Source organism: Cupressus sempervirens, chromosome 3 (assembly GCF_028749045.1).
Source record: "Cupressus sempervirens isolate cs-2001-9-10 chromosome 3, ASM2874904v1, whole genome shotgun sequence".
NCBI classification, from domain to species: Eukaryota; Viridiplantae; Streptophyta; class Pinopsida; order Cupressales; family Cupressaceae; genus Cupressus; species Cupressus sempervirens.
Window position 1 is genome coordinate 275,043,866 of NC_143120.1, and position 12,771 is coordinate 275,056,636.

The window sequence follows — 12,771 nt, forward strand, 5'->3', positions numbered from 1 at the left end:
AACACTGTGTTGTAAGCTTTTAACAGGGCAGGCTTTTAATAGGGCATCACTTTAGAAGAGTGAGAATCAAGTAGCATGTTACTGGTGGTTTTTTCCCAAATTGGGTTTCCACGTAAATCATTGTGTCATGTGTTAATCTTGCATGTTTTATTGTTGTATGTTGATTTTCTATAACTTGCTAAGATGGTTGATTTAAGTTTGGATGGATGAAAAGTGTATGGATTCATTATAAGTTGCGAAAAAGTATTATTAGGGCATTTGGACCTTGAATAACTGATCCACCCCCCCCCCCCTCTCAGTTATTCTAAAGAATTCTAATAGAAGTAACAATAGTTAACCTCTAAAAATTTTAATTGAGATCATTTGGATACATCTACCATATCTAATTAACATAAATTAAATACATGCATGAAAATATATAACACAAGATTTGGTCACCTAGAAACCCTCCAAAATGAGAAGGTAAAACTGGGGTTGGGATGACACCCACAAATTATCACTGTAGCAATATGTAATTGTTTAAGGTTACAAAGTTTGACCACTTCCAATGGTCTACCCTATGAAAGGCCTACCCTATTAAAGACTTTACACTTTGTTAAAAGTGACCTGGTTAAAGGATTTACATTAACTCACTTGGAATGTTACCCTATTAAAGGATCTAGCACCTCTTTAAAGGTTTACAACATGGCTATTAAACCAACCTATCATCATAGGATTTTCATTCCTAATACAACAGGTAGAAAGTATTAGAATGTGTTGACCTAATGACTTACAATCTTCAATTTTTGATTCTAGATCCTTGTTCTGCTCAGTCTATTCTGATCCTTCCTAATTTTTTATGTCTCTACTCTAAGTGTTGATACTCTATTCTAACCAACTAGATTCTGTAATGCTGCTCTTCCTCTAAGTCCTTATACCCCTCTAAAATTTTCTAGCATTCTCCCATACAACTCTCACTCATGCATGAACTATGGGGTATCATCCTCCTTTTAAAGGCTTTGAAGACTTAGGGTTAGGTATGAATCTACAATCAGTATTCATCCTTCTTTTCCCACTCAAATCTTTACACTTTTCCTATTGGTTGCATGCTTTCTTCATTTTTCTTATTGGTTGCATGCTAATTACATAAGGAATGTAAAATATTCGATCTTATCTTTTAGATCTTTTGAGATTCATCTTAAGGCAGCTCACAAATGATTAACATCTGAGTTTGTGAAGGCACAAACTCATATTTTGATCCTATGTTACTCATAACTTATTGATTGCTAATGCTCGCCACATATAGTTATTCTATCTCACTTGGCTCCTACAGTAACTTTGTCTCTCTTAGCATCTATACTCTACTTGGCACCTATAGTGACTCAACACCTATAGTGACTCGACACTTGAAAATTTCTCGGCACTTGAAGTTTACTCGACACCTATTGAATCTCTAGCTTAACACATACTGTAGCTTGACATCTGTATTATACTTGGCATCATCTTGGAAATTGGTTAAGTGTGTTGACACTCAATTGTCAAAACCAATCTGAGACCAACATCCCTTCCTCTTTGTCTTTCTAAAATATTTTCCCCTTTCTCTATGTATTTCTATTTATATCCCTCTCTTTTTCTATCCTCCTCTCTCTTTACATTTATATTTCTTCCTTCCTCTTTTACACTTTCTTTTATTTCATTTTTCAATATTTCTTTGTCTATATCTGATCCACAACTTTCTATATTTATCTTTGCCCCTTTCACTATGTCCTAGTTCATGAATAAATGAAACTTCTCAATTTGACAACACATGATGATAAATACCTAACATTTTCTAGAATGAATCATGATTAAAATTGTCTATATGCTAAAGGTATTGACTATTTGGAATTAGTTAGTAGTTATTTTTATATACTTGATAAGGAAGGTATTTTATATCTTCCTCCTCTATCTTGACATGTCAACTTTTTTAGCAAAGTGTGGGGAAGAAAAGTGTTGTTTAATGCGTGGTGGTTGCGTTAAAAGTGTGGCTACCATTCAAATTCAGAGTAGATGCTCAAAGAACCACATTCAAAGCCTTACTCCTCCATCTCAGCCTACCTACCATTCCATTATTTCTATCATTGGCTATTATGAAATTTGTTAGTTGCCATCTGATATCCAAATCTTCAAAGCATAATGGAACTAATTCTAGAATCCATGTACTTCCATGAATTCATTGGTTGTTGGTATTCCTCTAATCTGCAAAAAAATACTTGCTATATATATATATATATATATATATATATGATGGTTTATTTCCATTCTTAAAAACATATGATCTTCTTACTATGATGTGGAAGGGGCAATTTGAAATGGTTCGGATTACACGTGGTGGACTTAACTAATGGATTGTGTATCACACTTGTCCACCAAGGAGGAGAAAATATTTGATTGTCAATATACATATGTCATGAGCAACTATCTTCTTTGTGTCATTTGAGAATGAGTCTATTATGTCACAGTTTTACAATTTACAAGGCTTGGGAAGAGGTGGGTATAATCAAGCATATTCATACTTGTTCTTGAATTATCTTTTTGAAATTGCAAAATTTCTTTGATTGACATTATTAATTTTTGGCTATATACAACAAGAGTTATGCAATCATATGTTGAAGTTATATATGGGAGTTTGGATTGTACATGTTGAGAAGTAAGCCACATTCTATTTTATCCTTTTTGTTTGCAGTATTTTATTCAAAGCTTGTGCATTATAATGGTATGATATTTTTGTCATGGAGATGAATTGATAAGAATTATAATGGGTGTATTTATTTCCATATGCTTTGCTTCTTGTTTTTCTTTAAGGTCTTATTTTAACCATAAGACCTTTCTCATGATTTTGAGAACATAAGTACTCCTTGTTTGCAGGGATGTGCGTTTTAGATTTGCAAGTTTATATGTGTTTGATTATAGTGATCAAATTTAATGTTTCTAAGTTTAATGCAAATTATAGTTACTTCCCATGCCCAACATAGATCCCATATTTTTCTAGAATACCTAGAAATAGCCTCTATAGCTTTGACATTTAAAAATAGAATTCTATTACATTCTACAATGTTCTTAGAAATGGTCCAAATACCTATTTAAATTAATCATATAAATTATATCAAAAAATTGGATCTTCAAATGAACTCCTTAGTTTCATATTTCCCTTTCTAACTCCTACCGTTAACATAGTAACTTAAATTGCAGCTCATGGGGAAATACATCCCTATTATAAAGTCTATTACTCCTACAATGAAGTGTTTTTCTTGTAGACATTGGAATTTAATTCTCAAATCATGAAAATCCCTCAGAGTCATGTCAACATTTACTTTTGAACTCAGGACTAGTGTCAACCTTTGAATGCTTCTCATGCCAACAGGAAGAAGATGTGTTTCCAGGAGGACTAGTGTCAACCTTTGAATGCTTCTCATGCCAATAGGAAGAAGATGTGTTCCCAGCCTTGAAGGGATTCTATAACAATATTTCCATCATATATGAGTCTATTTTTACTCATAAATTGTATCAACCAATCCTGGATAAGATTCATGACAACATAATGTCGATTCTTGGCATTAAACACTAGCCCTGACCATGTAATTATTCAAGAATACCTTCTAACACCAATGCAAAGGTATTTGACCACATATAAGTCATACACAATTATAAAGTCATTCTTGTAAAAGGACTTGATCCAATAGTATCAGTTAAATTTTCTTTTCTTTTATTATTATTCAATGTTTATTACTTATAATCAACTGAACTTTAACAAATGCCTATATAATGTGACAACTAGCTAGGTCCCATTGGCCAAATCAAAGGAATTCCAATTTTCTTAGAAGTTGTGCATATTATTAGGAAAGAGAAGAATAGCAATAGAAGTATGGTTGCATATTGTGTAAACTTGATGCAGAGATACTTCTGATTACCAAGTGAGAATAGTAGAGGTAGAGGACAAGGATGGCACAATAAAGCTATTGGGATGTTCATTTCCAGGGATTGATATTTGTACTAGAGATTGAAGCTACATGTTATATTCAAATACAATCATCCACCTCTCACTTTCTTGTAACACAAAATAAGCTTTAAAAAGTGGTAAAATCAAGAGGTGTTGTTATTCCAGTTGCCCTTAAAGGGTAATATTTGTCTACATTAATATTTTCATAATTTTCTCTATGATTCCTTCTCATTTTATGTAATAGGAACCCTTTGATTCTCTCCCTCTATAATCATAGCATTTAATCTATAGACTTTTTATTGATCATCAAATAAGATGTTGTTGGTGAGCTTTGGCCTTGCTCAAATTTGTGGTGTAACTTTGTTGCAAAAATTTGGCACATAGATTTTTAGAGTACAGAGACAATAAGCTGATGATTTGATATTTTTTTGTAATGAAATTGTTTGATGCTGAGCTAGGGTTTCACTTTCAACAAAATATCATGTTAGTCTTAGATTGGTTTTGACGTTTGAGTGTCAACACACTTAACCATTTCTTAAGATGATGCTGAGTTTAATACAAAAGCTAAGCTACAGTGTGTGCTGAGTGAACTTCAGGTGTTGAGTAAACTTTAGGTGTCGAGTGATCTTCAGGTGCTAAGTGAAGTTCAAGTGCCGAGTGATAAGTGATGCCGAGTCACTATAGGTGTCAAGTAGAGTATAAATGAGTGAGATAGAATCACTATAGGATCTGAGTAAGCCAATTTTCCTATATGGGCCAAGCATTAGCAACTAGTAAGTGCTGAGTAACATAGAATCAACATATGAGTTTGTGCCTTCACAAACTTAGATGTAAACCATTTTTGAAGCCAAAATAGGATGAATCTCAAAGGATCTTGAAGATAAGATTGAATCTTTTGCATTACCTATTTTATCAACATGCAACCAATAAGAAAAATGGAGAAGGCATGTAGCCAATAGGAAAAGTGCAAGAAATGAGTGGAAAATGAAGATTTAATATTGATCATAGATTCATACCTAACCCAAGTCTTTGAAATCTTTAAAAGGAGATCAAAACCATATTATGCAAGAGAGAGGATGAGCATAAGGAGAAGTGTATGGGTGAATTATAGAAAAGTGCAGAAGGTTGTAAAATCTTAGAGAAGAACAAAACAACATTGCAGAATCTAGTTGATCAAGAATAGAGTATGAAAACTTTGAAGAGTGACATATCAGATCAAGAAAGGATTAGAGTAGATAGAATAGAATGAGGATCTAAAATGAGCAATTGAGGATTGCAAGTTATCTAGTCAAAATCTTCTAATACTCTCTAGTAATTGTATTAGGTATAGAAATCCTATGGACTTAGGTTGGCCTAGCAGCCATTTGTAAATCCTTTAATAGGGTGGCATTCCAAGTGAATGTACTAAAGTCCTTTAACTAGACCCACTTCTAATAGGGTTGTTAAATCCTTTAACTAGATCACTTTCAACAGGGTGTAAAGTCTTTAACAGGACATGCCTTTCATAGGGCAGACCATTGGAAGTGGTCAAACATTGTAACCTTGAACAATTACATATTGCTCCAGTGATACTTTGTGGGTGTCATCCCCACCCTAGTTTTACCTTCTCATTTTGGAGGGTTTCTAGGTTATCAAATCTTGTGTTATCTATTTTCATGCATGTCTTTACTTTCATGTTTATTAGATGAATTAGATGCATGTGAATGATTTTAGTTAAAAGGTTTTAAAAAGATTAAAGTTAGTTACTTCTAATTCACACCCCCTCTTAGAAGTAAATCTTCCCACTTGGAAATTCCAACAATTGCTATTAGAGCTAAGTTCTCACAAGGAGGAGCCTTAAAACTTGGAGAAAAGATCTTGAAATGGAAGTCTACAAACTTGGGAAGATCATAGAGAATCAGACAATTGATATACAACTCACTTTACATGCTTTGGAAGAAGCTAGAGAAGAACTGAGAAAATCCTTAAAGAGAAGAAGAGAGATTTCCATAGCTAAGAATGATACGCAATACAAGGAGATTGACACCTCAAACCTATTTTCAAATGGAGATACCAAAGAGTTTTATGCAGTAATAATAGACTTGATGGAAAAGAATAGAACTCAAGCATAAGAAATCAGAACACTTAAGCTTGAACAAGAGTCACAAGCCATGATGCTTTGTGAGATGACTGAATAGAAGAAAAGAGCCACTAAAGACAAGTCTATGCTAGAAGAAGACAAGAGAAACCTTGCCAATAGACTATAAGAAAAGTTAATTGAGCTTGCTAGAATCTCAAACATGCAGCTAGACACCCTAAGTCAGATGATGAATGCACATCATGAATTGAATGTTAAGGACATTGAGATCTCTACACTAAAGATAAAAAATGAACAACTAAAAAATGAACTAAAAAGAGAAAAGGAGATTATAGAGAGCTTGAAAAAACCCAATGAGGCCATCAAGTACTTTGAGTAGCTATTGAAATCACCAAGGGCTAGCAATGATACTTTAGAACTAGGATACATCAGCACTGAACAAGGAGAGCCATCCAAGAATGCAAAAGAAAGGAGTAACAAAAGTAAGAACACTAAATGTATGTAGGAGTAAGAATGACCATTAGCATGACAAACCTAAGAATGCAAGTCATTGTCATAAGTGCAAAAAGCAAGGACATCAAGCACATGACTGCAAGACTAGGACTATTAGAACACCAAAATTTGAAGCTCACTACTACAATTGCATGAAGTATGGACATAGATCTTTTGAGTGTAGATAAAAGCCTATGTGGACACCAAATTAGCTAGCTAGAGGAAATAATGGATATCACTACAATTGGAACTATAACACTAGGTATAGCTATCATTACTGTCAGGAATATGGACATATTCTTAAAAATTGTATAAGGAGACATTTTAGAGGAAACTACAATAGATGGTTGAGCCAAACCACATGTTTTAGTTGTTTGAAGATTGATCATATTAGTAGGATTTTCCCAACAAGGTCAAAGGAATCCAACTCAAAGAATGACAAAGGTAAAGAGAAGGTAGATGTTGAACACATCAAAGGAGAAATGAAAGAGACATGGAAGAAGAAAGATGGGTGTAGCACATCAACTGAAGGGATCACTTCACCTAATAGGTCAAGTGGTTACACTTCATCAAACTAAGTAAAAGAAAAGGCATGAGGGACTGATTTACAAATTTTTATCATACATTGGTTCCTAGAGAAGCAAGAACTAAAAAGAAGAGATTAGCATGAACAGGGATGCAAAGTTAAATTTTCAAGATTTTGTAAGTGTTGCTGAGTTGACCTTAGATGCCGAGTAAAATTCTAGTACAAGCTGAGTTGATTGTCAAAATAAAAGGAGGTAAGTTGGTAGAGGAAGCCGAGTGAAGAGAAATCTCAATTGAAGTTGAGTAAAGGATACTCCTGTGGAAGCCGAGTAACGTAGAATCCTTTAGAAGGTGAGTGGACAACTGTAAATGCTATTTTGATTTGTGTATTCTTTTATGTTCAAAATGAGTTTCCTTCTTTTGGAAAAGTAGCATGGAAAACAAATAGGTCTATCATAGCTCAAGTCAATGAGTATATAGAGCAGATGGGAGCTAATTTTGAAGACTTTATGAAGTCAATGAAGCAAGGGCTAAGAATACTAGTTTCCTTAGTAGAGAAACATTTAAATAATGTATGTTTTCTTGTAGATATTGACTATACATACATTCAAGCTTCCATACCAAGAGTGAGATGGTTAAGAGCTCTTGGTTATGAAATAAATATAGATGAAGCATCAGCAACAATAATTACATTATTGGTAGAGGAAATAGATAAGGATGCACCACATTTTGGAACCTATGATGTGGTGAGATCAAAAGTGGACATGGAGTTGAAGACTACCTCCACATTGAAAAAGAAGGATAAACTTGTTAAGAAGCTAAAGGCAAAATTTGGTGAGGGCACTACAGAAGCAGAAGAGGAAGAAGGTGAAGAAGTTGAGGATGATGAAGAGGAGCAAGGTCAAGGACCACTTGCTTTAACCAAAGGTATGGGGGAGGATGCAGATGAGGAGGAAGGTGCCGAGCAAGAAGCATTAAAGGCTAAACCAAAGAAAAGGAAAGCTCAAAAATAGCCACCTAGCCCAAGGGAAAGAAGAAAGCTACAAAACCAAGCCTAGCCAAGCCAACTACAAGGGTTGATACTAGGGCTACAAATCAGGTAGCAAAGGAACAAGTGAAGTAGAAGGATACAAAACAAGGAGGTCCTATAGAGCAGAAGGAAATAAGAAATTATGTTGCACCTCCTAAATTAGACGAAGAAAAGATATAGTCTGATGAAGAGTAATTCAGATTGGTAATACATTCTACCACATAAAAATTGGAAAACATTTGTAATAATATTAGAGATAATGTAGATTTAACTAGTTTAAAGAGAATATATTTTAATAAGTTGTTGAAATAACAATAAAACATAGTGGAAGAGTCCATCTACACTATGATGGCTAAGTTCAAGACCACCCCACTTGAACTAGACAACTCAATGCCTAAGGAGCTAAGCTCATTAGTTAAAAATAAATGGCATTACTATCTCAAAATGGAAAAGGAACTAAGGGACTCTAAATTAGATCATGTAATGATAGAGCTTAAAAAAGGTCAAATAAATAAGGCTAGCAAGAAACATGGGAGAAAATTTGCACCCAAATAAAGAGCCTTTAGAATTTTGCAAAATCAGATTGAAGATGATTGTGCAAAAATCCACATAGATGTCAAAATTAATATATGGATTGACAATAGTCAAAGAAGGTAAAGAAGACCCATTTGAGTGGAGAAATGATGAAGAATAAGAAGAGAATGAGAAAGATGAAGATGTAGAGAAAAAGAAAGAAGAGGAAACAATGGAGAAGACACAGGGTGAAGAGGTAATAACTGAAGAGCAACAACTAGAATAGAGTGTCCAAGACACCCAATTGCCTCCACCAAGTCCTCCACATACAACACCTAAAAAGATAGTAATTTTAAAGGATGTTCCTAAAACCTCAAGTTAGAAAATCAACCCAATAACTATAGAGGATCTCAAAAAGATCCTTCACCAAACTACAATGCAATCATAGCTATGCACAAACCCAATTTTAATGAGTGTTGAAGAATTATGAGAGGTTGTAGCAAAAATTAAAAGGGAGAAGGAAAAAATTCAAGAATCACCTACAAAACCTCCCACAACTACAATAGGTCAACCCAAAGAGCAAGAAGAACAAGATAAAGGTTGATAATATAGTCACAGTCACAACAACTACCAACAAGCCAACAAAGGAACAAACATGACAGGATGTTCCTACTAAAAATAGTCAAGGTGCACCTCCTCAAATCATAATTATTGATCAAGGTAGTAGAGAAGAGGATAAGGAAGAGAAGAAACCCCTAAAGAAAAGGAGTAGGAGGTAGTACAAACATGCAAACTTGCCTACCTTGGGGACTCCTACAAAGCAGTCGAACACTGATGCAATACCATTGCAAATTTTAGCACTAGGCTTGAGCTCCACCAAGGTTTCAAGGGTACTTCATTATGGAGATCCTACACTTGATGAAGAAATAGTCATACCTAGTTATGACTCAAGGACAATGCTAGAAGGAAGAAACAAGAGATACTCAAAAATGTGTATAGACAGAAGCAAGCACTTGTAGAAATCAAAGATATATTTCTTGATGCATTTAACTTGCAAGTACCTAATGAAACCCAACCCATCATGGAGAAATTGTCCAACATAGTGGATTGGGTATAGAATGAAGACCTTGAAACTAATGTTAAATTATTAGAATGGTCAGAAAAGAAGTTTCAGATGAAAATCAATGAGAAAATATCAAGTGAAATAGCACTTTCACAAGTAGAATTGGCTAAGAAAGTTGAAAAAGTGAAGACAGTACTTGAGAATGTATTCTCATCATACTCCAAGTTGTGTGATTCATCATATTTTAAACAAAAAACTAGCCAAAAGATATTGAGCTTGGAACAAAATCTCAAGATTTCTAGCACACAGCTACCCAAAGATCCAACTCAGAGTGAGAAGCATTTTTGCAACTATTCTTCACACAAAAAAAGAGTTAGCTTTATTGATAGTAGAAGAGGTCATTATCAAGGCCAAATTAATACAAATTCAATCTTCCATCACCCCATATTTGGAATTATTCCATAAGGAAATGGCTTATGTAGAAAATGTACTAAAGACAGATCCTAATATTTCTACTTTAGAAGGCCTATTACATCTTGCAACAGAGACAACCATCCAACACAAATCATTTGAATTTTCTTTAGATAGTTAGGATACTTATCTCAAGATGATTATGGAGGTAAATAAAACATTTTTGGTGAAGTATTCTATTCATTCTTAGGACCCTTTGACATAAGTGTCAAAAAGGGGGAGATATAATGTTTTGAGGGAGATGTAAATAAGAATGGTTACTTAGTAATTCTTTGATGGAAGTAATAATGAATATCCAAAGGGGGAGATATTAAAATTTTGAGGAAGTAATAAGGGAACAGATACAAAGTGCAAGCAAAAATAAGGTACAAATAGATATAAAGTATAGACAAGGCAAAGAGTATCAGATACATTAGCATGAGACAAATTCAGCACAAGAGTTTTGGTTACCAAAATGGCACATTGTCTTAGGGGGAGTTACAAGATTTTGAGTTATACAAAATTTTGAATAAGTTTTTGAAGTCTTGTAGATATACCAAATATAAATGTCAAAGGGGGAGATTGTTAGTCTTAGATTGGTTTTTACATTTGAGTGTCAACACACTTAACCATTTCTCAAGATGATGCCAAGTTTAATACAGAAGCCAAGCTATAGTGTGTGCCGAGTGAACTTTAGGTCCCGAGTGAACTTTAGGTGCCAAGTGATCTTCAAGTGCCAAGTGAAGTTCAAGTGTTGAGTGATAAGTGATGCCAAGTCACTATAGGTGCCAAGTAGAGTATAGATGCTGAGTGAAACAAAATCACTATAGGAGCTGAGTAAGCCAGTTTTCCTATATGTGTCGAGTGTTAGAGTTGTCATATTATAGGCAATAATTAATTAATTAAATTATTAGTCTATTATACTCTACACTTAAGTTAAACTTAGGCATCTTATTATTCTTTAGAGTTTTCTCTTTTAGGGTTTCCCTTTTAGGGTTTCATGATTCCTTTTATAAGGATTCACCTCTTTGTATTTGTATTATTCACTTATTGGATCTTAATATAGATTTTTCTTTGCATGTCCATAAGATGTCTCCAGCCTTTTGGCCTCCATGATTTTTTCTTGCTCCTATTCTTTACTTTTTCCATGTGACAGGGTTATGCATGTAGGTGTTCTTGGGAGATTAGTTTTTCACCTAATCTAAAATGGTATCAAAGCCATCTTGGTACTCGTTGTTCGTATTTTGTTGAAGTGTTTTAGAAGTAGGAGGTTTTCAAGGGTTTTAGAAGCTTTTTATGTGGATTTAGGGGGAACCTTTGTTTCTGCTCACTTTGGGCTCAAACAGACATCATTGTTGCACTCAATTTCTTCTTTGTCTGAGTTTTTTAGATCAAACCCTTACCTTTTATTATCTTTTTCTTCTCTGTGATAGGTTTTCCACATGTAGGTTTTCTTGGGCTTCGTGGATTTGTTATGCCCTTTTGCTCAAATCCTACATGGTATCAGAGCCTAATCTATTGTAGCTTATTCAGTGTTTCAAAAAAAAGGGAGAACAAGGGTTTGGTAGATTAGATATGGTGTTTTAAAAGATTTTTTATGAGAAAATAGGGGGTCATTGATTTTTGAAGTAGTTTGAGGTAAAATAGACATTGCAGATGGATTCAGAAGGCATCCAAACCCTTGTTTCCATATAAAATTTGTCCAATTTGGACAACGTTGATCTAGGAGGCAAATTTTTTTTGTCTAATAGGGCTATATGGCCCTTGACACATAGTTTGAGGCAAAAAATATTAAAAAATCACAAAAAAAATTGAAAAAAAATGTGGTTTTCGGCTACAGCACTTAGGAAAATTGCTGGTAGTCATCGAAACTGCTAGCAGCTGTGGTAAACTGCCAGCGGCTCGGTGGCCGCAATAGCTCCACCACCACTGGCCACCAGTGGCTTAGCCACCCTTCTGCACTCCACCTCCACCATGGTGGTGGGGCTCCACCCACCCACCATCAAGTTGCTGCTCCACCGGTGATGGAGTGTTTATTTTGTTTTTTTATTTTTTTATTAATTTTTTTTTTCTTGCATTTCAGAGGGCCTAATGGTTTTTCCTCTATAACTTGAGCATACAAACGTATTTTTGCAATTTGAAAAATGCACCAAAAAGCTGGTTCTAGCAGTTTCTTTTGACAGTGTACATTCCTTAGATTGGAGGCTTTGTTTCCTTCATCTAGTTCATCTTTTTTTGGGGTAGAGTTTTTCCCACTAGGTTTTCTCTATTTACCCACTTAGCAGAGATTTCTTGTACTTGGGTACCTGATCATGCCTTGTTGCAGGGACCCATTGCTCTTTCATGCATTTTTGCTTTCATGCATCTTTTAGTCTTTAGTTGTTTAGCTTCTCCCTAAGTTACACTTAAGGGGGGCTGTTAGAGTTGTCATATTATATCTAATAATTGTTGGAAATGATTGAAAATATCATGAATGAAGAATAGTGGAACTGGTAAAGAATGCTTTCAATCATTTTTTTTTCATTGATGTCAAACTTGCTACTTACAGGAATGGCAATTGCTTTAGTGATCCAAATACTATCAATTGGTTGATTGACAAGGAGGAGGCAACCAATAAGATGTAACTAGAGCACCTAGAGAAAAGTTGAAGTTATGATGTTGTA